This window comes from Salvelinus namaycush, chromosome 33 (genome assembly GCF_016432855.1).
Source record: "Salvelinus namaycush isolate Seneca chromosome 33, SaNama_1.0, whole genome shotgun sequence".
Classification (NCBI taxonomy): domain Eukaryota; kingdom Metazoa; phylum Chordata; class Actinopteri; order Salmoniformes; family Salmonidae; genus Salvelinus; species Salvelinus namaycush.
In genome coordinates, this window is record NC_052339.1 from 2,917,660 (window position 1) to 2,944,030 (window position 26,371).

Sequence of the window (26,371 nt, forward strand, 5' to 3'; positions counted from 1 at the left end):
ATCAGATTTGGAAGAGGAAGCGAGACATCACACTCCCTCGTTTTTCTGATTCATATACAGTCAATGAAGTAACACATTCGGCACACACTGGTTGAATCAACGTTGTTTCCGTAGAACCAACTTGGAATAGACGTTGAATTGAAGTATGTGCCCAGTGTCAAACAGACCAGACCAATGACTGTATTTGACGGACCTGACCCAGCTGTAATACATTGTTGCCTATGGGAGAGCCACCCCGTTAAGCAGACCGGAACTGACAGTTTTTTAAATGTTAAACGGACTGAGTGGGACATCTTTATTTATCCATCATCTTTGACTATAACATTGTATCACGTGGAAGAGCGGTTTACCTGGTCACATGGTCAGATCATAGTGCCGCGAGACGATTCAATGTCGAGCTGAAGTGAACTGCGGTTATTGAGGAGATACGACCGTGACAAATAAGGGATACCGGCTGGCAAATGACTGTCTGCTAACGGTAAGTATACAAGTACTACTCTCGCCGGTGAAGTTGATAAGCTCCAGTTTTCTGAGAAACGGCAGGTTTTTCATAGAGCCTTTGGTGTGAAGCTCACGTATGACTGGGCTATGTAGGGCAACACAGTATCGGCTTTAGGCTATTGTATGAAGCTATAAGGAAATGTTTTTTTTTAAGGACTTCTGACGACCAGCTTCTGTTAGCTTTCGCTCTTGTAGTTCTAAATTGTTGGCTAATTTAATATACATACATATATTTAAGCATATGTGTAGGTTAGGGTAGGCTTGTCTTTTGTCTGTCCTGACGCATAAAGTGTAAAGAGTGAAAATGTGAATATAACCACAGCTAAATATCACACAATCTTACTCAGAGTAGGGAGGGCAAATTAATGTGCTGCTGCACAGTCACTATGGAAACTATTTCTAGAGCTCCCGTTTCAATTGTGAATACGAGCATTTTTAGTCTCTCAAAATGGTTAAACTAGCGATCAATATGTGATTGTTCCAATAATCTGTGGATTTGCTTCATTTACTATAACCCTAGATTAAAATATAGAATATTTTTTGCCATTATTTAAAGAACTGCAATATGTAACATTTTGGGTGACCCGACAAAATTCAAATAGAAATGAGAATTCTATATGTCATTCTCATTGAAAGCATGTCTAAGAAGCGTTAGATGTGTAATATGTGCTCTTTTTCTATGCTTCCAGTAGTTTTTGTCTTTTTTACTTTCGGTTATTGAAAATATATTTCACAGCGGTTTCGATGGTACAATGATTCTCTACACTTGTAGAATCATCTACACTACGCTTGTTTTGTCACATAAACGGAAATTAGGTAAACTATTAGAATTAATTTATATTATGCTACTTTCCTTGATGTGGACCGGATGTGTTACTACTTACATAAACTCATGTTTTGACCTCCTCGAATTGGGGGGGTTTACACATCCTTTTAACCTCAGATTGGTGATGTTAATATACAACTTTATAGCCAATGACACAAGATCAATTGCTTAAAACAGTTTAATATCTTTGGTTTTGTACTGTTGATGTTGTCATACTGTGCTGGAGGTTGTAGGACTTTGAACTCTTGCTCTCATTTTCGAACACCAATGGCACGGAGAAGTCAGGGCTGGCTCTCTATAAGTCACTTGCCTCACACCGATACATGGATTTGAGAGTCAATTAACAGCCAACCCTTGTCGGTGTTAATATACTATGTCGGGTCGTGATTAGTTTTAAGTTAAATAACAAAGCAACTGATTTGTTTCTTCCCCGGTTCTGCAGCCTCCTAAAATCTAGACCACTGTCTTTAGCTAATTCTCTTCTACCCAGAGTATGTGAGCAGAGCGAGGAGTGGAGCGTGCCCAATTTGACTGGAGCACGGAGCGAGATTCCCAAAGGCTGGAGCATCATTAGCCTTCTCGCCCACTCCAATTTCGCTCCAGTAGCGGTCACTTCAAGAGCCCAGGGCATGCCCGGCCCAGCATGCATTTGTAGTCTACTTTTTGCTGCTGTAACTGGTGTGAAATGGCTAGCTAGTTAGCGGGGTGTGCGCTAATAGCGTTTCAATCGGTGACGTCACTCGCTCTGAGACCTTGAAGTAGTTGTTTCCCTTGCTCTGCAATGGCCGCGGCTTTTGTGGAGCGATGGGTAACGATGCTTTGTGGGAGACTGTTGTCGATGTGTGCAGTGGGTCCCTGGTTCTAGCCCAGGGAGAGGGACGGAAGCTATACTGTTACACTGCTATAGCCCCTATCTTTAGCTACTGCCATGGAGTTTGCAAAATATTTTCATAAAGAAACTGATAAAACACACAGGTGCAAATTCAAGGTGACTTACAAAGATGAGGACCAAGAGTAAGAGAGGGAGTGCGGTGATGTAGTGTCCACAACTAAACAATCATTGAGCAATCTGAAAAGACACGTATCCTGAAAGCATGCTGGTGTACTTACTACATGCACATGCTAAAAGAAAGGAACGAGGTGGGTAGATAACTGCACTGGATATCGGTGCATCCCTAATCAATATGAGTGATTAACAAAATAGTGTTGCGTTTACCTTTCCACGTTGGCGACCCACTTGAAGCAAAATGCAACAATACAAAATGTAGCTGGCTGTCTTCTGCAAGTTGTTCTCTTGACAAGTTGAAACTAACAACCAATTTATTGGCAGTTTTAGAATAAAAAATGGAACTTTCAACATTAATTTCCAATCGTATTCAGGTAAAATACCCACCCCCCTTACCTCACTGTGGGATTCACAGAATCTCTTAAGTAGCTTGAAGAACCAATCATGCACGTCTGTCGTAGACGGGTCAAGTGGCTTATGGGGGAGCCCCTCCCCTCATACTAAAGAGCCACATTCTCTCGTTGCTTTCTCGCAGAAGAGTTATACTCTAGCTCTTCTCAGCACTTGATCTCTTTTCCAGTGCCGCAAGCCACGCTTGTGTTTGCTGCATGACTAACATAGTGCTAGCTTCCTTTAGTTTGTGCTAGGCTACTAGCCCACGAGGTGAACGCTAGCTACGTTCACATTGTTAAGTATTAGCTTCTCCAGTTAGCACTGTACTAACTAGCTAGGCTACTAGTCCAAGTGGCGAATGCTAGTTACATTTAAGTTTGTTCTCGGATTAGCTGTTTTTTGGAGCCATGGAGCCTGTTAGCTCAGCCCAAGGGGTACAGAGGAAGGCCTCGGCCCCTGGCCCAGCACCTGCACATCTGTGTCCATGCAGAGCAACCATATCAGGCAAGGACACGCACTCCCTGTGTGTTGTCTGCCTGGGTCTTGAAGACTTAGAAGCAGTGTTCGACGACCCCCAATCATGCATCCATTGTGGGGATTTTGCTGCTAACACCCTCCGTCGAAGAGGGACTGGTACGATGGGAGTAAACTCCCCTCTCGCACCGTCCAAGGCAAGCAACTCCCCCAAGCTTGCGTGGCGGAAGCCAAACACAATTGGGACAAATGCTTGACCAGCAAGGATCAAACCAGACTTTTTGCCAGCATGAATGTCAAGGATATGTAGGAGCAAATCACCGATGGTCGAGCCGTCAATGGCACCTCAACCCCAGTACCCTGTCACTAACAGGCACTTCTCTCCCTGGTAAGACAGAACGAGGCTCCGCATCCATCTACCAAAAGGTCTACGCGTCTGCCACCCATTCTGGATGGGCGTTGAACGTTACGTCCCTACTTCTGGCTTACCAGGCCAATTAGCTAGATATGCATAATCTCCTAGCTATCGGCAGGCCTAAACGAGACGTTTGGAATGATATCTGTGTGGTCACAGAACTCAACCACCGAGCCTCCAGGGGTGGGGGCACCATTCAAGGCTGTGCCATGCAGGCTGTCGGCGCCATTTGGCAGAAGTGAGAACTTATAAAAAAGGAGGCTGTGGCAGGGAGAGGGCAGTTCGCTGGCACCAGGGCTTTCCAAGGGAAGCTCCCAGTGACGCAGCAGGCATCGACATTACAGTTTGGATCCCCAAATAGGGGCCAACAGAGCCCCCTGTGGCAGAGAAGCGCAGCCAACAGTTCACCCCGTGTTCTGGGCTGCCACCTCTAGGTTGGAGCAAAGACAATGGGGGAGAGGCACATCTATGCTCCTAGAGCCCTTCCCTTTGTGCAGTGATCCATTCTCATACTTTTGCTCTCAATGAAGACTGAGGGAATCCACTCTACCCCCGAGTGCTCTCCTTGCCACAGCTCTCCACCTGGCTCTAGTTGAATCATCCGTGGCAGGAGGACTAAGGGCTCTATTCAATCTGCATCGTAGAAGTTCCGCATTACGGCTGGATTGCCTATACATTTCAATGTTCCCGCTTTAGCGGAGACTGCATTCACGGTAAACACTGCTTATGTCGGCTCAATCAGAAATTACCTGCACATTTCTTTTGCCGAATCTTTACAGCTTTACAGATTGAATAGAGCCCTAATTGTCAGTCGCCCCCAAGCACTGTTCCAGTGTGTCATCACTGCCCTTTTCAATAAAAAGTGTCTGCTGTATCCAGGCGTCATGCCAAGGACAAAGCAAAAATACAATAGAAACGATACTCGCTCCATCGCCTTTGGCACCACTGGTGAGCAAGAGTCTACCAACTTGTAGGCTACTCGCCACCAGAGCAGGGAACTGGCGTACGTTTGCAGTCCAGCCCTGGGTCTTGTCCACGGTTACGAAGGGGTACAGACTGCAGTTTGCTCTGGGACCACCTGTTTTCAACAACATTTTGAAATCAGTGGTGACGCGACTCTGCATGCATACTAGAGCAGGAATTCTCCTCTCTTTTATGGGACTATCAGGGCGATACCAGCGGCATAGAGCCATTTCGGCTTCTAATCCTGGTGATTCCTGGTTCCCAAAAAGGGGGAGGAGACCTATGGGTCCTCAACAGCTATCTGAAGAAGTTCACATTCTGTATGCTTATGTTCAACGTGCTGTCTCGCTCTATTCATTGAGGCAACTGGTTCACCTCAGTCGACCTAAAGGATGGTTATTTTCAGATACAGTTGAAGTCGGAAGTTTACATACACTTAGGTTGGAGTCATTAAAACTCATTTTTTTAACCACTCCACAAATTTCTTGTTAACAAACTATAGTTTTGGCAAGTCGGTTAGGACATCTACTTTGTGCACGACACAAGGATTTTTCCCAACAATTGTTTACAGACAGATTATTTAACTTATTATTCACTGTATCACAATTCCTGTGGGTCAGAAGTTTACATACACTATGTTGACTGTGCCTTTAAACAGCTTGGAAAATTCCAGAAAATGATGTCATGGCTTTAGAAGCTTCTGATAGGCTAATTGACATCATTTGAGTCAATTGGAGGTGTACCCGTGGATGTATTTCAAGGCCTACCTTCAAACTCTGCCTTTTTGCTTGACATCATGGGAAAATCAAAAGAAATCAGCCAAGACCTCAGGAAAAATATTGTAGACCTCTACAAGTCTGGTTCATCCTTGGGAGCAATTTCCAAATGCCTGAAGGTACCACGCGTACTATTGTTTGTACAGATAAACAAGTATAAACACCATGGGACCACGTAGCCGTCAATCTGCTCAGGAAGGAGACGTGTACTGTCTCCTAGGGATGAACGTACTTTGGTGCGAAAAGTGCAAATCAATCCCAGAACAACAGCATAGGACCTTGTGAAGATGCTGGAGGAAACAGGTGCAAAAGTATCTATATCCACAGTAAAACGAGTCCTATATCGACGTAACCTCAAAGGCAGCTCAGCAAGGAAGAATCCACTGCTCCAAAACCGCCATAGAAAAGCCAGACTACGGTTTGCAACTACACATGGGGACAAAGATCGTACTTTTTGGAGAAATGTCCTCTGGTCTGATGAAACAAAAATAGAACTGTTTGGCCATAATGACCATTGTTATGTTTGGAGGAAAAAGGGGGAGGCTTGCAAGCCGAAGAACACCATCCCAACCGTGAAGCAAGGGGGTGGCAGCATCATGTTGTGGGGGTGCTTTGCTGCAGGAGGGAGTGGTGCACTTCACAAAATAGATGACATCATGAGGAAGGAAAATTGTGGATATATTGAAGCATCTCAAGACATCAGTGAGGAAGTTAAAGCTTGGTTGCAAATGGGTCTTCCAAATGGACATTGACCCCTTGTTGTGTAGTTTCATGAATGGGGTGTTTCGCCTACGTCCAGATTCCAAGCCTTTAGTCTTGCTTGAGGCTATTTCAAAGCAGCCTTATCCCTCTCTGGGATATGTGGGACGGTAGCGTCCCACCTGGCCAACATCCAGTGAAAATGCAGAGCGCCAAATTCAAATAAATTACTATAAAAATTAAATTTGAATGATATCACACATTCAATATACCAAATTAAAGCTACACTTGTTGTGAATCCAGCCAACGTGTCAGATTAAAAAAAAAATGCTTTACGGCGAAAGCAAACAATGCTATTATCTGAGGATAGTACCCCAGCTAACAATCACAGACCATCATATTTCAACCCTCTGGCGCGACACAAAACGCAGAAATAAAGTTATAATTCATGCCTTACCTTTGACGAGCTTCTTCTGTTGGCACTCCAATATGTCCCATAAACATCACAAATGGTCCTTTTGTTCGATTAATTCCGTCGATATATATCCAAAATGTCCATTTATTTGGCGCCTTTGATCCAGAAAAACACCGGTTCCAACTTGCACAACGTGACTACAAAATATCTCAAGTTACCTGTAAGCTTTGTCCAAACATTTCAAACTACTTTTGTAATACAACTTTAGTTTTTTTTTAACGTAAATAATCGATAAAATTGAAGACGGGATGATCTGTGTTCAATACCGGAGGAAAACAATGTGTAGCATGCTTTCTGGTCACCTCTAACAAACAGTACACTTCACTGGAGCCTCATTCTGAACATGGCTACTTCATTTCTCAAAGGAAAAACCTCAACCAATTTCTGAAGATTGTTGACATCCAGTGGAAGCGATAGGAACTGCAGGAAGGTCCCTTAGAAATCTGGATTCCCAATGAAAACCCATTGAAAAGAGTGACCTAAATAAAAAAAATCTGAATGGTTTGTCCTCTGGGTTTTGCCTGCCAAATAAGTTCTGTTATAGTCACAGACAATTTTAGAAACTTCAGAGTGTTTTCTATCCAATACTAATAATAATATGCATATATTAGCATCTGGGACTGAGTAGGAGGCAGTTTACTCTGGGCACACTTTTCATCCAAATGTGAAAATGCTGCCCCCTATCCTAGAGAAGTTAACACAGGCATAATCCTAGAGGGAAAACCTGGTTGTCTTTCCAACGGACATGGGAGATGAATTCACCTTTATGCAGGATAATAACCTAAGACACAAATCTACACTGGAGTTGCTTACCAAGATGATATAGAATTTTCCTGAGTGGCCTAGTTACAGTTTTGACTTAAATCGGCTTGAAACTGTATTATAAGACTTGAAAATGGCTTTCTAACAATGATAAATAACCAACTTGACAGAGCTTGAAGAATTATTTAAAAGAATAATGGCCAAATATTGTATAATCCAGGTGTGCATAACTCTTAGACTTACCCAAAAATATTAATAGCTTTATTTGTCATACATTAAATTCAATTTTTTTTTATTTGATTTTATCTTCCATTTTGACAGAGTATTTTGTGTACATCATTGACCAAAAATGACAGTTAAATCCGTTTAATCCCACTTTGTAACACAACAAAATTTGGAAAAGTCAAGGGGTGTGAATACTTTCTGAAGGCATTGTATCTCTCCTTTAACTTCTAGTTCCTCCCAAACCCGGATCCGGGAGCACCCCCATCAGTAAAAAAGCTGACTAGCATAGCCTAGCATAGCGTCACAAGTAAATACTAGCATCTAAATATCATTAAATCACAAGTCCAAGACACCAGAGGAAAGATACACATCTTGTGAATCCAGCCATCATTTCTGATTTTTAAAATGTTTTACAGGGAAGACACAATATGTAAATCTATTAGCTAACCACGTTAGCAAAAGACACCACTTTCTTACTCCACCATTTTTTTACTCCATCAGTAGCTATCACAAATTCGACCAAATAAAGATATAAATAGCCACTAACCAAGAAACAACTTCATCAGATGACAGTCTGATAACATATTTATTGTATAGCATATGTTTTGTTAGAAAAATGTGCATATTTCAGGTATAAATCATAGTTTACCATTGCAGCCACCATCACAACGCTCACCAAAGCGACTAGAATAACTACAGAGAGCAACGTGTATTACCTAATTACTCATCATAAAACATTTCTTAAAAATACACAGGGTACAGCAATTGAAAGACACAGATCTTGTGAATCCAGACAATATTTCAGATTTTCTAAGTGTTTTACAGCAAAACACAATATAGCATTATATTAGCTTACTACAATAGCAAACTTCACAACAGCATTGATTCAAGGCAAAAATAGCGATAACGTATAAACCACCAAAATATATAAATTTTTTCACTAACCTTCTCAGAATTCTTCAGATGACAGTCCTATAACATCATATTACACAATGCATATAGAGTTTGTTCGAAAATGTGCATATTTAGCGGCACAAATCGTGGTTATACAATGAGAATAGTGGCCAAAAATTCAAGCAATCTGTCCGGGGCCATCTTGGAGAGGCACCTATTCTAATCGAAAACTATTCATAAACTTGACTAAAAAATACAAGTTGGACAGCAAATGAAAGATAAATTAGTTCTTAATGCAATCGCTGAGTTAGATTTTTAAAGTTGACGTTACTGCGCAATACAGCGTGCGCTAAAGCGAGACCGCCCCATAATTCATGGCGGAATTATTATTTTACATTTGTCAACATAAGTACGAATTAACAGCATAAAGACTGCTTACTATTAGCTGAGCTTCCATCAGAATCTTGGGCAAGGTGTCCTTTCTCCAGAACAATCGTCTTTGGGTTGAAAGATGTCCTCTTGTCCGGTCGAAATAGCCGCTAATGTTAGCCACCAACTGGAGAGGTGTCCAACTCGTGAAAGCGCATGACAAAGAAATCCCAGAAAATCGCAATAAACTGCTATAAACTGCTATAAGTCGGTTTAAATTAACTACCTTATGATGTCTTTAACACTTATAACGAATAAAAACATGACCGGAGATATAGAACTACTAAAACGAAAGCGTTTGCAGGACGCCATTGTGATGTCTTCTTGCGCCAGGCGCACCGTTGAAAAGGACGGTACTTCCGTTCCACGGTCTTATATAAGGTCCCAGATTGCGCAATCCACTCCATTCAAATTCTCCCCGCTTACTGACATCTAGAGGAAGACGTATGCAGTGCATGTAGCCCGATGGCTTACATGGGGACTTATAAACTGACCTCAGAACAGGGACCTCGATTTCTGAAATCTCACTCCCTGACAGGAAATGTGCTACAGAATGAGTTCTGTTTCACTCAGAGAAATAATTCAAACGGTTTTAGAAACTAGAGAGTGTTTTCTATCCAATAGTAATAATAATATGCATATTGTACGAGCAAGAATTGAGTACGAGGCAGTTTAATTTGAGAACGATATTTTACTAAGTTGAAACAGCACCCCCTATATTGACAAGAGGTTTTAAGACCGCTTTACTGGTCTCCCATACATCTGCAAAGCGAGTGAGTGAACTACAGTTTACCCAGGGCTTTTCCAAAGTTAGGCCTAAAGGTGGGGTTGTGCAACAAGCTAAGGTCAGCGGCAATTACAATTGTGTTGCCTTGGAGATTATGGCATTCCACCTGCTGCCTTTCCCTTCTTCGGAAGAGGAGCGACTCCACCGTTTGTGTCTAGTACATTTGCCTATAATATTAAGGGGTTACAAGGCCTGAGGGCTCACTCAACCAGAATTATAGCTACCTCTTGGGCACTTTTAATGGCATCTTCTTAAAGGAGGTTTGTGATATGGCTTGTTGGGCATCCCCTCATACTATTATGAGGTACTACCGGCTAGATGTCACTGCGTCTTTGGCGCATGCTGTCCTCAATGTCTGGGCCTCTGAGGGTTGATAGTTGTAACTGCCTGGCTTCGGAGAGCATGTCCGATATGGGAGTTGGCCATGTCGCACGGTGAGATATTGAAACAAATAATTGAAAGAGAACTTAAGTTTACTTGCGTAACCCCGGTTCTCTGATATGAGTGCAATATCTCACCACATTAACCTACTCGCAAGAGTGAGAGGATGTCCGGCATGATTGAGAATGACCAGAGGGCACGCTAGTGTTGCTTTAGTATGAGAGGAGGGGCTCCTTCATTTGCCACTTGACCTGTCTGTCTCTGACAGATGTGTATGATTTAGTTATTTGAGTTACTTAAGCCTTGTTCACACTGCAGGCCTTAATGCTCAAATCAGTTCTGTTTTGCAAATCTGTTTCGGACTATTGACTGTCCAAACAGCAAGTTACAAGTGACCAAATCGGATTTGTGTGTTCAGACTTGTCATTTGCTGACAAGGCTACACTAGTTGTCGTAGTAACGGCGGGTGTGTGTGCATTGGTGTACAGTGTAGGCTGATTATTGGTGGTGGTAGCATAGTGATTAGAGTGTTGGGTCGAAAGGTTGCTGGATCGAATACCCAGCTGACAAGGTAAAAATCTGTCATCCGCCACTGAGCGAGGCAGTTAACCCACTGGTTCCCCGGGCGGCGAAGACGTGGATGTCGATTATGACTATCTGATTGACAGGTGGTTGGGTTAAATGCGGAAGACACATTTCAGTTGAATGCATTCAGTTGTACAACTGACTAGGTATCCCCCTTTCTAATGTAGCAAGCTAAGGTGACAACAATGCCTGCCATGGACGTTTCCCAGTTGCTTTGAATGTTCAAAATCATAGTGTAAGAACACTTTTTTTAAATCCTCAAAGGATAAGATGATCCAACTTTCAAAATGAGTCCTTTTTGGCTAGCTACAAAAGTCAACTAGCTAGCTAGGTAGCTGTTTTGCTTTCTAGCGCATTCACAAATTTGTTTGTAAATGATTAACAAGCTAGTTAGCTACCACATGTTCTTGTCAAACGGTCAACAGAGTAGCTAGCAAGCAACTAGATATGCTGAATAACAATCTAAAAACCACGAGGGCAAATAGATCAGATTTGACCGTTCAGACACAAGTCTGTATCAGACTTTGTATCAGACTTCAAACCACCTACGAAAGTGGTTTTAAATGTGGCTTGAAATATCCGATTCCATGTGCTTTTTGGCTATTCAAGAAAAAGAACAGATTAGAATCGGATAAGCAAATAAATATGATTTGAGTCACTTCAAACTGCCAATGTGGACACTGGTAAATCCCACAGTGAGAGATCTCACTCGTAATATCAGAAAACGCAAGTAACCTTAAGATTTCCACAGTCTCATTTTTATTAATGAATAGTATACCCCGTGAATTGGTGAATAAGATCTTGTCATAAATACTAAGGACATATAATACTTGATTGTTTTATGTTATTGTTTTTATTAGATACTCTGTAAACAAATTATATGGCTTCAAATCAAAGTAATGTTGCTCTCATGAATGTCATTCCTTGAACATTACAGATGCAGTATGATATACATTGAGTGTAGATAACATTAGGAACACCTGAGCTGTGTTCGAATACCCATACTAACATACTGTATACTACATACTTAATGAGTATATACTACATAATATTAGTTAATTTTAGTATACTGTAAACGCACTGTATCCTTTCAGTTGATCATACTAGCTCTTCGCCTGTCTACTGGAAGTTGATGCTGTTGCTATGGAACCTCTTGCTAGCTTGTTAGCATAACAAATTACTAGCTAGACTTCGGGTGTGTTCGTAAATTTAATGTGGAGTGCGCTCTGGGCGTTTGTAAATTCATGGCGTTGTCAGATTGTCCGTTCGTAAATTCAGTGTTTCGCTCTCGGAGTGTTCAGTGCGCACACTGGATGCTCTGGCCGAGGAGTAGGGTTGATCCGAGTGTTCTGACCTCTCAACGGCAGTCAAGCACCCAAGCTAACTTGCTAGCTACTTCCAGACGCAAATGAGAGAACACCTCACTCTGACCATTTTACTTGCCTTAGCAGAGCTGGTTAGGCAGCTTTCATGCTATCCAGAGCATTGGTGACTGTAAATGTGCTGCTGGCAATTTAATTATGCTTTTTTGCTGACGTTTAGTGAAACCGGCCATATTCAATGGGTGTTGAGTGTTTGTAAATTCATCAGTTATTCTGTGCTCTGGCACGGTCAGATGAGAGTGCTCTGAAATTGGAGTAGATAGCCAGAGTGAATTTACGAACACACTCAAACCACTATACCACTTAGCTAAGCTGTGAATAATCAAGTCAATAAACGTTGGGTAGGTAGTTAGCATAAAGTAAATATACTGGCAAGTTCGATGTATTAATATCCAATTAACGTTACAGTAGGTAGCTAAAATACCCAGTACATACTGCTGTAATGATATGCTATGCTATGCTGTTCGTAAGGATAGCGTAGCTAACAAATCGTCAGCCAACATAAGATGTAACGCAACTTATTTGAGAAGTCATTAGTTTATTACATTACTCAACATTTTAATAATGTTGAGTTAAAGCAACAAATTTGTATCCGCTCTCGTCGGACTTCGGCTACATATTTTCCGCCCTTTTCTTCAAATTTGAAAACGCTGTGAAGCCACGCCCATTTTCTGAAGAATTGCATTATGTGCCCTAAAAGCACAGAAATAGTGTGCATTACTTGTATACTTCGTATTTGGCGAATGTAGTACAACATCCGGGATCTTTTGGCATACTAACTATATCCATACTATGACTACTAAGCATACTACATACTCAATTTACGTCACAAATAGTGTGGTTAGTATGAGTATTCGAACACACCTCTGCTCTTTCCTTGACAGACTGACCATGTGAATCCAGATGAAAGCTATGAGCCTGTCACCTGTTAAATCCACTTTAATCAGTGTAGATGAAGGGGAGGAGACAAGTTAAAGACGCCTTGAGACAATTGAGAGATGGATTGGGTATGGTTGCCATTCAGAGGGTGAATGGGCAAGACAAAATATTTAAGTGCCTTTTGAACAGGGTATGGTAGTAGTTTGAGTGTCAAGAACTGCTACGTTGCAGTTTCCCATGTGTATGAAGAATGGGCCACCACCCAAAGGACATCTAGCCAACTTGACACAACTGTGGGAAGCATTGGAGTCAACATGGGCCAACATCCATGGCCTGACGAATTGAGGCTGTTTTGAGGGCAAAGGGGGGTGCAACTCAATTTTAGATAGGTGCTCCTAATCTGTTGTACATTCTGTAAAGTGCTATTTCCATTTGAAAATGAAATGTCATGGGATGCATTTGCTCTATAGTCTATTGTTTACATTATTGTTGGTGGCCCACTCTTTGATGTTGTGCACATCTTACAGAATGTGGCTTTAACTATTACCAACGCGTGATAGTGTGTTTTGCCATTCAATTGGCAGTACTGAACACACAATCTTTGCAAAGCACATTGCTGGGCACTTGGACTTGGAGCAGTAGAAGAATGTGCCAGCAGTAGACAGGGAAAGACCGATTTGTACTGTAAGCTTGTAAAAACGATAACCGCCACCCAAGATTCTCTCTAATCACCCTAGCGGCCAGAGAGTCTAGGATGATAACAGGTAAGAAGAGCATTTATGTGTTAGTTGAATACACCATCAAGCACCAATAGGATACTCTGGAAGGAGCTTATTGATTTTGACAGCAACATACCTCAGATTATTCTGATCCACAAAATAGGATACAGTCCCATGGTTGCAATGCCTCACAGATAGAAAAATTCCTCCACATGCAAGTGACACATTTTAAAATGTTTGTACCATGTTTTGTGCTGCTACCATGTTGTATTGCTACCATGTTGTGTTGTCATGTTGCTGCCTTGCTATGTTGTTGTCTTAGGTTGTGTTGTCTCTCTTGTTGTGATGTGTGTTTTGTCCTATATATATATACACTGCTCAAAAAAATAAAGGGAACACTTAAACAACACAATGTAACTCCAAGTCAATCACACTTCTGTGAAATCAAACTGTACACTTAGGAAGCAACACTGATTGACAATAAATTTCACATGCTGTTGTGCAAATGGAATAGACAAAAGGTGGAAATTATAGGCAATTAGCAAGACACACCCAAAAAAGGAGTGATTCTGCAGGTGGTGACCACAGACCACTTCTCAGTTCCTATGCTTCCTGGCTGATGTTTTGGTCACTTTTGAATGCTGGCGGTGCTCTCACTCTAGTGGTAGCATGCGACGGAGTCTACAACCCACACAAGTGGCTCAGGTAGTGCAGTTCATCCAGGATGGCACATCAATGCGAGCTGTGGCAAAAAGGTTTGCTGTGTCTGTCAGCGTAGTGTCCAGAGCATGGAGGCGCTACCAGGAGACAGGCCAGTACATCAGGAGACGTGGAGGAGGCCGTAGGAGGGCAACAACCCAGCAGCAGGACCGCTACCTCCGCCTTTGTGCAAGGAGGTGCACTGCCAGCGCCCTGCAAAATGACCTCCAGCAGGCCACAAATGTGCATGTGTCTGCTCAAACGGTCAGAAACAGACTCCATGAGGGTGGTATGAGGGCCCGACGTCCACAGGTGGGGGTTGTGCTTACAGCCCAACACCGTGCAGGACGTTTGGCATTTGCCAGAGAACACCAAGATTGGCAAATTCGCCACTGGCGCCCTGTGCTCTTCACAGATGAAAGCAGGTTCACACTGAGCACATGAGCACATGTGACAGACGTGACAGAGTCTGGAGACGCCGTGGAGAACGTTCTGCTGCCTGCAACATCCTCCAGCATGACCGGTTTGGCGATGGGTCAGTCATGGTGTGGGGTGGCATTTCTTTGTGGGGCCGCACAGCCCTCCATGTGCTCGCCAGAGGTAGCCTGACTGCCATTAGGTACCGAGATGAGATCCTCAGACCCCTTGTGAGACCATATGCTGACACATGCACATTTGTGGCCTGCTGGAGGTCATTTTGCAGGGCGCTGGCAGTGCACCTCCTTGCACAAAGGCGGAGGTAGCGGTCCTGCTGCTGGGTTGTTGCCCTCCTACGGCCTCCTCCACGTCTCCTGATGTACTGGCCTGTCTCCTGGTAGCGCCTCCATGCTCTGGACACTACGCTGACAGACACAGCAAACCTTTTTGCCACAGCTCGCATTGATGTGCCATCCTGGATGAACTGCACTACCTGAGCCACTTGTGTGGGTTGTAGACTCCGTCTCATGCTACCACTAGAGTGAGAGCACCGCCAGCATTCAAAAGTGACCAAAACATCAGCCAGGAAGCATAGGAACTGAGAAGTGGTCTGTGGTCACCACCTGCAGAATCACTCCTTTTTTGGGGGTGTCTTGCTAATTGCCTATAATTTCCACCTTTTTTCTATTCCATTTGCACAACAGCATGTGAAATTTATTGTCAATCAGTGTTGCTTCCTAAGTGTACAGTTTGATTTCACAGAAGTGTGATTGACTTGGAGTTACATTGTGTTGTTTAAGTGTTCCCTTTATTTTTTTGAGCAGTGTGTATATATATATATATATTTTTTTTTTTATCCCAGGCCCCCGTCCCTGCAGGAGGCCTTTTGGTAGGCCATCATTGTAAATAAGAATTTATTCTTAACTGGCTTGCCTAGTTAAATCATTTTTTTTTTTTTTACAGTCTCTGTTGTCTGGTCTTGCCATTCTGTAGTTCACATAAGCTGAGCTCAGCAAGAGTATGTAGTGGCTTCCTTCTGTGTGTGCATGACATTTTTTTGTTACTTTACTCGTCAAACTTAATTTGATGTCTGCTTTACTGAAATTCTACTCACTGATTTCTGAAAAAAAACAGGGAATTTATTGAATGTTCCCAGAATTTTGCAACCCTAGGCATTGTACTAGTACATGCAGGTCTCTGACCTAGCAGATGTGTAGCCAATTGAATCCTCCAGAATTCTGACATGCACTGTAAAAAGTGGGACGGCACTGTTGTTCATCTGAAGTGCTTTTTCTGATTGGTATGATCCAAAATTAGGCTTTGGTTCGTTCAACCTATTCTATTGAATTTGTCTGAAATCAAATAACGAATTTGACAGATCAGTGTGATTTTATTTTGTTTTTATTGAATGAAATCTTCTAAATTGCTTGTAACACCTCATGTACATTCGCGTTACATAGCGGTGGGCGCAATGTAGCGGCGGCAGCCTATCAGAAGAGTTGGAGGCATAGCCTATAAGGGGCATGGCGTTCAGTTTATTTTTGGCCACCTGTGAGAGTGAATGTCATTCCAGGTATTGTGTTCTGTTTATTTACATGTTTTATGATTATATGTTTACTGCCACCACTGAATCTTAAATGATGCACTATCTGTATATGTACTGTGATACTCAAGAGCCTGGAAAGGCTTCCATTGATGATTTGGTTACAATATTGTAACCAGTTAATGTGTAAGTCTTAAATAAGTCTGATGTCATTATTTCATTTTTGGAACCAACTTAATATCTTAACAGGAAATGTATTGAATTGCTTGTAACCCAATTGAAAAAATTTGGATAGGTAATTCCAAAGTAAAAAATCAACTTGGTACAACATGAAAAATGTGTTTGTATAGACCTATCCATTAGTTTAATTAATTTATTAGGTTTAAAGGCCCAATTCAGTCCCCCAAAAATGTAATGTAGTTTTTTTCGATCATATTGTACAATAGCTAATGAAACTAACACTGTAAAAGTGAGAGGAAAAAATATCAGTGTCATTTCCTGATAGTTGCCTTTTAAAAATGCAATGTACACAGGACCTTCTAATCAGCCTGTTTACATGGCCGGGTGTTTCGCTTGCCTGGCGACATCACCAGGTAGGAAATTGGTGAATAGAACAATAACAGAGTTCCAAATGTGTCTGCCAATAACAGCTAGTCCTAACAAAGACCACTCCCAGACAGTCCTAACAAAATTATTTTTTGAGAAATATTTTTTTGCTTAGAAGCTATTTTTTTGTCAATTTTAATGGAAACTATTACAGTAAGTTTCTTAATTGTTACCCAGAAATTATTTGATATTGATGTAAAATGTTCTGCATTGGGCCTTTAACCAAAGGGGAATTTAAGATCAGTGTTGAAAGAAATAGGTTGTAACTTGAAATATAGACTTGTTTTAATAGTAAAATAGAACTGATGGCATTGAATCAGATATTTGGTTTCATCAAATGTAAAAAATAAAATCCAATTGAAACACAATTGTTTTTTGTGGCTGACATTAGGGTCGGGCAGTATCCAGATTTTCATATCACGGGATTTACAGTATTATCGGCTTAGTACACAAGGGGGCGGCAAAAAAACACAATTACCAGAATGCTAATAAAATTAGCACAAGTAATAGCAAATTTCCATGGAGGCTGCTAGCAAAATATGCTAACATTCGCAAACATGTTTTTTTTTTTTTTTTTTTTGCAAAGACAGGCGGTCCAGCTCATAAAATTATACATATATAGGTAGGAAATACCGAATGTCATTTTTGGTGACTTTGAACATTTACAAGTGATTGTGAATGAGAGACATTGTGCACGTGTACACACTGTGTTTGTGTGGAGTCTGGAGTTGCTAGGGCAACCGGCCTGCCTGCTCTGCTCAGTGAATATGGGGGAGGAGCAAAATATAGCAGTGGCAGCTGTAAAGCAGTGGCAGCTGTACAGACATCTCGTCCAAAGGGCTTTGACTTCTCAAACACCGCAGAAAGCCAACAGAATATGATGCCCCATTACCTTATTAATTCAGCCACTTACTTAGATAACTAGGAAGTTAAATTTAGGGGTCGCGGTAGCGGAAAAATATAAAACTCATAAATACGGTATCTTACTGCGTTTTGTAAAAAATGCTTCTTATTGTAATTTCTGCTTGGGATCAAACTCATTTTGTGCTTCAGTTGCACTCCACTCGATTGAGAATTTGCGAACGGCATTCTATCAGCAGACCGCAGTCTGACTGTGTAGCTCCTTTTCACCAGTACTTTTCTCAGTATAGCCAGCCTACTTTTCTCCAGTAAAATGCAAGATTAACTTTGAGAAAAAAATTAGGAAATGTAGCTGGCTACATTCTTTCTAGGATAAACAGAAATATGATGGCCATGCATAGTTTTTGCAAAAAGGACTGTGCTTTTTCATTGTAGCGTTGCAGTTCTGTTGTCATCTGATGAAAATGAAGCTATTTTCTGTTGAATGTGTTGCACAAATGTATTTTCTGTGAAGGAAAACTATAGTTGCACGTCCCTGATCACTCTATTGAAGCAAAAAGAACGTTCAATATAACGTGACCCGTGTCAAAAATAGTAGTGGATGATATTGCCACTCCTATTTCCCATATCTTCATTCTAAGCCTACTAGAAAGGTTGTGCCCTCAGGGCGTGCCCTCAGACTACCCAATAGTAATAAAGCACCCTTTACTGGCTCATAGCCGACCAATCAGCCTGTTACTAACCCTTAGTAAACTTTTGGAAAAAATTGTGTTTGACCAGATACAATGCTATTTTACTGTAAACAAATTGACAACATACTTTCAGCACGCTTATAGGGAAGGACATTCAACAAGCATGGCACTTACATGATAGGCTGAAATAAATTGATGATAAAAAGATTGGGAGTTGTTTTGTTAGACTTCAATGCAGCTTTTGACATTATCGATCATAGTCTACTGATGGAAACACTTATGTGTTATGGCTTTACACCCTCTGCTATATTATGGATAAAGAGTTACCTTTCTAACAGAACACAGAGGGTGTTTTTTAATGGAAGTCTCTCCAACATAATCCAGGTTGAATCTGGAATTCCCCAGGGCAGCTGTCTAGGCCCCTTACTTTTTTCTATCATTACTAATGACATGCAACTGGCTTTCTAGTCATCTACATAACACACTGGCTTTACGCAGCACAATACACGTCAGCAAAGTTTCAGTTAGTTTCAGAATGGGTGGCAAGGAATAAGTTAGTCCTAAATATTTCAAAAACTAAAAGCATTTTATTTGGGACAAATCATTCACTAAACCCTAAACCTCAACCAAATCGTGTAATAAATAATGTGGAACTTGAGCAAGTTGAGGTGACTAAACTGCTTGGAGTAGCCTTGGATTGTAAACCGTCGTGGTCAAAACATGTTGATACAACAGTAGCTAAGATGGGATGAAGTCTGTCCATAATGAAGCGCTACTCTGCCTTTTTAACAACACTATCAAAAAGGCAGGTCCTACAAGCCCTAGTTTTGTCACACCTGGACTACTGTTCAATTGTGTGGTCAGGTGCCACAAAGAGGGAGCTCAGAAAATTACAATTGGCTCAGAACAGGGCAGCACATCTGGCCCATAAATGTACACGAAGAGCTCACATTAATAATATGCATGTAAATCTCTCATGGTTCAAAGTGGGTGAGCGATTGACTTCATCACTACTTGTTTGTGTAAGGAGTGTTGACATACTGAATGCATCGAGGTGTATGTTTAAACTACTAGCACACAGCTTGGACACCCATGCTTACCCCACAAGACATGTCTCCAAAGGTCTCTTCACAATTCCCAAGTCAAAAACAGACTATGGGAGGCGCACAGTACTACATAGAGCCATGGCTACATTGAACTCTAATTCCACATCAAGTAACTGATGCAAGCAGTAGAGTCGGATTTAGAAAAACAGATAAAAATACACCTTATGGCACAGTGGGGGCTGTGAAGAGACACACACAGACACACATACACATGATAAGACATGCACTCTACACACGTATACATGGATTTTGTATTGCAGATATGTGATAGTAGAGTAGTGGCCTGAGGGAACACACTTAATGTGTTTTGAAATGTAATGTCATGTATATAACTGCCTTAATGTTGCTGGACCCCAGGAAGAGTAGCTGCTGCCTTGGGGATCCTTAATAAATACAAATACATAGTTGGACTCACCTGCTCCCTCTTTCTCCGGTTGTGCTATTTACAAACACACATGTGACTGGCTCAACTGTTCTGGAGAACTACGGTATGCTTCATAATGGAAAATAATGTGACAAGTGAAATGAAGAACGCAATCTGCTTTATCTTCTAACATATTGCATAAATTGACTGCAGGTATTTACTTAAGTAGCTACAAATATTAACATTTATAGAAAAACTTCAAAGAATTAGTTAGTGGTATTGGTAGGAAACATTTCCACTTCGCTGATCCTCAACACTGAGGCCCCACAAGGGTGCGTGCTCAGCCCCCTCCTGTTCTCCCCGTTCACCCATGACTGCGTGGCTATGAACGTCTCCAACTCAATCATCAAGTTTGCAGACGACATATCAGTAGTGGGCTTGATTACCAACAACGACGAGACAAACTACAGGGAGGAAGTGGAAGTGAGGGCACTCGGAGTGTGGTGTCAGGAAAACAACCTCTCACTCAACTTCAACAAAACAAATGATATGATCGTGGACTTCAGGAAACAGCAGAGGGAGCGCCCCCCTATCCACATTGACGGGACAGCAGTGGAGAAGATGGAAAGTTTTAGGTTCCTCGGCGTACACATCACAGACAGTGTGGGGCACCTCAGGAGGCTGAAGAAATGTGGCTTATCACCTAAAACCCTCACAAACTTTTACAGATGCGCAATTGAGATCATCCTGTCGGGCTGTATCACCGCCTGGTACGGCAACTGCACCGCCCACAACCGCAAGGCTCTCCAGAGGGTGGTGCAGTCTGCACAACGCGTCACCAGAGGCAAACTACCTGCCCTCCAGGACACCTACAGCACCCAATGGCACAGGAAGGCCAAAAAGATCAAGGACAACCACCCCCCGAGCCACTGCCTGTTAACCCCGCTACCATCCAGAAAGCGAGGTCAGTACAGGTGCATCAGAAGCTGTCTCTCGGTCCCAGCTTTATCTCAAGGCCATCAGACTGTTAAACAGTCAACACTGACAGAGAGGCTGCTGCCTACATACAGACTCAAAATCATTGGCCACTTCAATAAATGGATCACTAGTCACTTTAATAATGCCACTTTATTAATGTTTACATATCTTGCATTACTCATCTCATATGTGTATATACTGTATTCTATACCATCTATTGCATCTTGCCTATGCCGCTCGGTCATCGCTCATCCATATACTTATATGTACATATTCTTATTCCATCCCTTTACTTAGATTTGTGTGTATTAGGTAGTTGTTAGATATTACTGCACTGTCGGAACTAGAAGCACAAGCGTTTCACTACGCTCACATTAACATCTGCTAACCATGTGTATGTGACCAATAACATTTTATTTGACGGTATTGAAAAACCATCCTGTGGCTATTTCCTAATACCCCGGTATACGGTATATACAGTATACCGCTCAAGCCTAGCTGACATGTCAGCAACATACCACCGTGCATACCACTGCTGGCTTGCCTCTGAAGCTAAGCAGGGTTGATCCTGGTCGATCCCTGGATGGTAGACCAGATTCTGCTGGAAGTAGTGTTGGAGGGTTGTAGAGGGCACTCTTCCCTCTGGTCTAAGGACTTTTCCCTGCGTAGGGTGCTGTCTTTCGGATGAGACGTTAAATTGGTGTCCTAACTCTCTGTGGTCATAAAAAATCCCATGACAATTATCGTAAGAGTTGGGGGTGTTAATCCCAGTGTCATGGCTAAATTCCCAACCTGGCCCCATTCCATCATGACCACCAAATCATCCCCCTCATTCCTAATTGGCATATCACTCCTCACCACTCCATCTGATAGCTGATGTGTGGTGAGCGTTCTTGTTCAAAAATGGTGGACGTACATCACCCAGGTGGGTGCTGCACATTGGTGGTGGATGAGGTGAGTCTCCCCCTTACTCTGTAGAGTGCTTTGAGTGCCTCCGTTGGTAGAAAATCGAAATATACAGTTGGCTCCAAAACTATTGGAAAAGTGACAATTTTGTTGTTGTTTTGGGTTTGTACTCCAGCTCTTTAGATTTTAAATGATGCAATGACTGTGGGGTTTAAGTGCAGACTGTCAGCTTTCATTTGGCGGTATTTTCATCCACATCGGATGAACTGTTCAGAAATTACAGTACTTTTTGTACAAACAAACTGCTGATGCACAACCAAATTTCGAAATTGCTCCTCTTGTATTATGCTATTCTTACTCTCAATAGTAAGCTGAGACCCCAACTGAGTTCCTCAAAACTTTTTTTGGGGGGGTCGGGGCCCTCTAGCTGCCAGGGGTTGTTCTAAGCGACTGCTTATGTCGCGTATGCCTGGATCTGGCCCTGTGCTTAAACATGGTTATTGTGGAGTTGTGTTATTTTGCTATATTCTGTGTCCTACTTTTGTGTTAATGAAACGAGGGCAGTTTCAACACATTCTCCTATACCACACGCAAAGATTTTGTTTTGGAGTTGTGCCTTGGCAATGACCTCTACTGCGTGTGTGTGCACTGTACTGTGTACCTTTTTTATATATGTGTTCATCATGCATTTTTTTTTTATCCATCAAATCACTCTTCTACAGTGGAACATGTAAATGAATGGGCCCAAAAGCGTCCAGATCAGCAAAATCCTCCCCAAACAAAATAGCTTTTTAAGTGCCACTGTTACTGTTGGCTTTTTGGTTTTTATTAGTGAACTCTGTGGTACTGTAGCACTGTTTATGAATGCGTCCCAAATTGCACACTGTTCTCTACATAGTACACTACTTTTGACCAGGGCCCGTAGGGATTAGGGTGCCATTTTAGACACTGCCTATAGGCCTAACTGACCTCTGTGCTGCAGACAGCAGTAATCTGTGCCCGGGCTGCAGCCACGAGGGACTGCTAAACCCTTTGTCTATAAACTGTATGGGGCAGCAGATAAAACTAAATATTTGCTGAGGCTGTTGTTACCAACAACACAAGTGCAATCAGGTTATTAGAGTTACACAGACAGCATTATGCGATTATCAGAAAACAATATGACCTTACAGGCCCCTACAGTGGGGGACAGGTAGCCTAGCTGTTAACAGCGTTGGTCACTGGTTTAGATCCCAGATTCGGCAAGGTGGGAAAAATCTGCAGTTTTTGCCCTTGAGCAAGGCAGTTAACCCCCAACAACAACTGCTCCCCTGGTGCCGATGACGTGGACATCGATTAAGGCAGCCCCCCGCACCTCTGATTCAGAGGGTTGGGTTAAATGCGGAAGACACATTTCGGTTGAATGCATTCAGTTTTGCAACTGACTAGGTATCCCCTTTACTTCCCTTCCCAGTATAGATATACACTGAGCACCCACCCTTTTGCCCTCAAAACAGCCTCAATTCGCCTAAGCATGGACCCTACAAGGTGTCGAAAGCGTTCCACATGGATGCTGGCCAATGTTGACTCCAATGCTTCCCACAGTTGTGTGAAGTTGGCTTTATGTTCTTTGGGTGGTGGACCATTCTTGATACACACGGGAAACTGTTGAGTGTGAAAAACCCAGCTGCGTTGCATGCAGTTCTTTACACAAACCAGTGCGCCTGGCACTTACTACCATACCCCGCACTTAAATATTTTGTCTTCCCATTCACCCTCTGAATGGCACACGTACACAATCCATGTTTCAATTGTCTCGAGACTTTAACCTGTCCCCTTCATATACACTCAATAAGGGATCATAGCTTTCAATGGATTCACATGGTCAGTCCATGTCATGGAAAGAGCAAGTGTTCTTAATGTTTTGTACACTCAGTCAATCCATCTCTACAACTTTTAATATATTTCAATGCCTTTATGCTCCCTCATTTAGGCCTACACAAACTGGTAAACAACGAATGTATGATTTTGATTTGTTTTACCTGGTGTTAATGGATGAGCCCAGAGTATTATGCCAGTCGGCTATGAAGAACTCAATATTTTAGGTTCATATGCCATGATGGTCTCTGTAATGCTGCTGGTTATAATGGGTGTGGAGTGCCAGAGTGTGCTCTGGGAGTTGTCAGATTTTCGTTCCGTAAATTCAGAGCATTTCGCTCTTGGAGCGTTCAGAGCGCACAATGGAAGCTCTGGTTGAGGATTAGGGTTGAGCCGAGTGTTCTGCACCCGAGCCAACTGGCTAAAGTTGGCTAGCTTGCTAGCTACTTCCAGACACAAATCAGAGAACACCTCACTCTGACCATTTGACTGGCCCTAGCAGAGCTGGTTAGGCTGTTGTCATGTTATCTACAGCGTTGGTGACTGAAGGTTGTTGTTTTTTGCCGACGTTTACTGACACCGGTCATATTCAAAGGGTGTTGAGCCCCTCTCTTGTTTGCCTGTTTTGCATGTTATTTTGGCATTAATACGAGTCACATACAGTGTCAGTTTATAAACAATGTTTTTTTGGTTTCCTGAGTAAGACAGCTCCAAAATGCATCTGCTTCAGCCTAGCTCAGTGCTTTCTGTGGTGGAGGGGAAGTCAGCGGAAAATACAGAGCGTAGGGGTTGGTAATATGCTCTAGTTGCGCCGTGATTGGCTCAGTGTTCTCACTCATGGGGACACTACGTCACCAAAAAATCTATAGGGAGAGCTAGAATGTTCAAGCCCCCTTGGGTGCTGCCATAGAGTTACAGTAGAAGTGCCCATCCAAGAAAGGCTCATGGTCATTGGTCACAGATAAAAAATTACGTCAAATCACGTTATATCTACAGTAGCTTTGATTGGACTGATCATGTCAACATCTTACTTACAAAATAGAGGTTGACCGATACTGATTATTGGAGGACCAAAAAAAGCCGATACTGATTAATCAGACGATTCCTGTGTTTATTATTTTATAATTAAATCTATGATTTGATAGAGCAGTCTGACTGAGCGGTGGTAGGCGGCAGCAGGCTCGTAAGTATTCATTCAAACTTTACTGCGTTTGTCAGCAGCTCTTAGCAATGCTTGCTTCACAGCGCTATTTATGACTTCAAGCCTATCAACTCCTGAGATTAGGCTGGCAATACTAAAGTGCCTATTAGAACAACCAATAGACAAAGGTATAGGAAATACAAATGGTATAGAGAGAAATAGTTGACGCGTCATAATTCCTATAATAACTACAACCTAAAACTTATTAATGGGAATATTGAAGAACTGGGAATATTGAACCACCAGCTTTCATATGTTCTGAGCAAGGAACTTAAACGTTAGCTTTCTTACATGGCACATATTGCACTTTTACTTTCTTCTCCAACACTTTGTTTTTGCATTATTTAAACCAAATTGAAAATGTTTCATTATTTATTTGAGGCTAAATTGATTTTAATTGATGTATTATATTAAGTTAAAATAAGTGTTCATTCAGTATTGTTGTAATTGTCATTATTACAAATAAAATAAAAAAATCTTCCGATTAATCAGTATCGGCTTTTTTTGGTCACCCAATAATCGGTAGCGGTATCGGCGTTGAAAAATCATAATCGGTCGACCTCTAGTATGTTGTGAGGTAAGCTGTAAGTAGCCCATGTGCCTCACCCTAATCATTTGGTCCCTTTCCCCTTCATAATTTAGCCTTCTGTTCTGACTTGGTGGTGCATATGTAGCCTACAGCCTGTTTAGAGAAATGTAATCATCAAATATTGTAAGAGCTTTCATTGTCTGCTTATGACCCCTTTATTTATCCTACGGTTTTGACTTGGTGTACAGGGAGCATACTGTAAGAACGACCCATGTTCTGAATTCTGTCACTGTACATTTCAATAGTGGTAAACAAATAGTTATATTGACTACGTCCGTCTTAGCTCGCACATGTCTTAATCAAAATTACGGATTGCCTCTTATCCACTCATCGTTTCCTTATACCATAGTTTGTACACATCAATGGTCAGTAGAAACCACATTTGTTTAAGCAAGTCAGCCATTTCAGCTATGTATTTTAAAAAGGTAGTAAATGAGGCTGAATGAACTTTTTCATTGCCAGACAAGGCTCCGCTGATAGCCAGGTGTAGCAGTGGTAAAGTGTTGGGACTGCTGTTGGGACAGCTTTATGTAGGCCCTAACAGTTGGTGGGCACAGTTTGTCACAGTTAAAGTGCAATTCATGCATTGTTTATTGTTGTGTCGTGGCTTTGCTGGCATGCATCCCCAAAAACATTTTTGAGTTTGCCCTACCAAGATTTACATGCTAAAATCATCACTGGACCTGTCTTATGAGCAGATACACAGAGTCACAGCCACACCCCAAAGCAAGCAAAGCAAAAGCGAAAGCACAGTGGACAGGAAAAACCCTAGAATGACAACCTAGAGAGGAATGTACAGTGTAGAGATTTAAGAGTACATTGGGGGTTTTTGCAGGCAGGATGCTTTTTATTTCAGTGTCTTGAGAAGTTTGATTGCCGGTTGTTGAAGTTTGAATAATGTTAGGGCTATGGCTTTGTCGCTGTGTTTGGTTAGACTAAGCCAAACATGCACTGCATAAAGATTCTGTTTCAGTCCAGTAT

The 26,371-nt window shown here is 42.0% G+C and overlaps 1 protein-coding gene across 1 annotated transcript in view; it reads left to right on the forward strand.

Annotated features, from left to right (window-relative positions):
• The first annotated feature begins 378 nt into the window (after nucleotides 1–378).
• The window catches only part of LOC120028030 (phosphatidate phosphatase LPIN2-like), a 52,397-nt gene continuing 26,404 nt past the window's right edge, over nucleotides 379–26,371 (forward strand). The window contains exon 1 of the mRNA XM_038973159.1: nucleotides 379–478. The gene's annotated coding sequence lies outside the window, so the exon portion shown is untranslated. The remainder of the gene's footprint in view (nucleotides 479–26,371) is intronic.